We start from the raw sequence: 1,663 nt of genomic DNA on the forward strand, positions 1-1,663 counted from the left end.
TCTAGCCCTCTCAATGTAAGTGTGTGTATATTCTTAACTTTTCAGTGAGCTTAAATCAAGTCCACCTCAGGCAGTTATACAATATGACTACTTTCCATCACTTATATTTAAGGTTAGATGAGCCTAAATAAAGTTTCTGTGAGTAAAAATAGAGCTAAAGAGGACAAGCAACTAACCAAAGATACTAGTCAGCACTTTCTGCGGCCTTCTCCTGGTCATTAAGCTTGCCTGCACTGAGACCTAAAGCCTAGAGCTCTTAGCGACCACAAACAGTGGGCTTCTGTCCCTGATCTGCTCCCTTCTCTTGCTCATGTCCTATGCTGCCACACTGGTCACCATCTGGAAGCGCTCCTCCAGTGCATCCTCCAAGGCTGTGTCCACACTCTCTGCCCACATCACTCTCTGGTCACACTCTTTGACCCAGTGTCTTCCATCTATGCTTTCCCATTCAGTGGCTATACTGTCGATAAGTTTCTTTCTGTATTTTATTCTGTATTTTTTTTATTCTGTATTTATTTTATTCTGTATTTTACTCCCTTCTTCATCCAATTATTTACACTCTGAGGAACCAGGAGATGAGGGCAGGAATTAAAAATGAACAGTGATGTGAAATATACATAAATATACATATATATATATACATATTTACACACACACATATATATATTAAATTTATTCTTATAAGTAATAAATAAATTTATTCTTATAAAAAGGAGACTGTGCAGCCAGCACATTGGTTACTGGAGACCTCCAAACTGCTGATACATACAGCTGACAGTATCCTCTGCTACTTGGGGGGGGGCAGGAGGGTTGAGCCTTAAATATTTATCCAAACAATTAAAATTAAAATATTAAATAATGCCATATTTCTTCCTTTAAATCTAAAGGAATTAAGGTAGAGTTTAAAATCTTAATGGAAATTGTTTATAGTGCAGACTCAATACATAAATAAACATGTATCATTATGTACCCTCTTTGAATTTAGTGAATCAAACATAATGAATATTTAAAGCACATAAGCAGAGTGTCTTCTGACAAAAAATTATGCAGTTTCTATGAATTAACAGGCAAAAGTATAAAATTAACTGGCTAGCACACTTTGTGTTTAGTTTGCTTTTTTCTAAAGCTATCTGTAGTAACAATTGTTTAAATACTATACGTCAACAATAAGTATTCTTAGATATTTTGATTTGAATGAGGAGTTGAAAGACATATTTTCACTGCATGACCCCTTTGAAACAACCATCCTTAGTATATGTTAATACAAGTCTCAAACATTTCAGAATTATCACTTAGTACTCTAATAGCTTTCTAAGAATTTGTAGCAACTGAAATGCAAATAATAAAACCAAAAGTTGCTCATTATAACTTCCTAAATAGGACAATATGGATGCTCAATGTACTTTTAATTGAATTCAATCATTTATGAAATATTATAATAACATTTGCTAGCTATTGAATATTGTCCAAGTCATTATGGGCATTATTTATAGTATTGACTTGGTCCCAGACCTGGGACAATAGTCAGGTGTGGTGGATGCAGAAGATCAGTGTTCTGCAGATATTTATGCCAACACATTAGGGAAGTTAAAGAATTTCACATTGGACCAGTGAAGAGAATTCCTGGCAAAAGGTCAAGTGTACACAGATATTTTGAGTTGAA

Source organism: Condylura cristata, unplaced genomic scaffold (genome assembly GCF_000260355.1).
Source record: "Condylura cristata isolate star-nosed mole 26May11 unplaced genomic scaffold, ConCri1.0 scaffold00045, whole genome shotgun sequence".
NCBI lineage: Eukaryota > Metazoa > Chordata > Mammalia > Eulipotyphla > Talpidae > Condylura > Condylura cristata.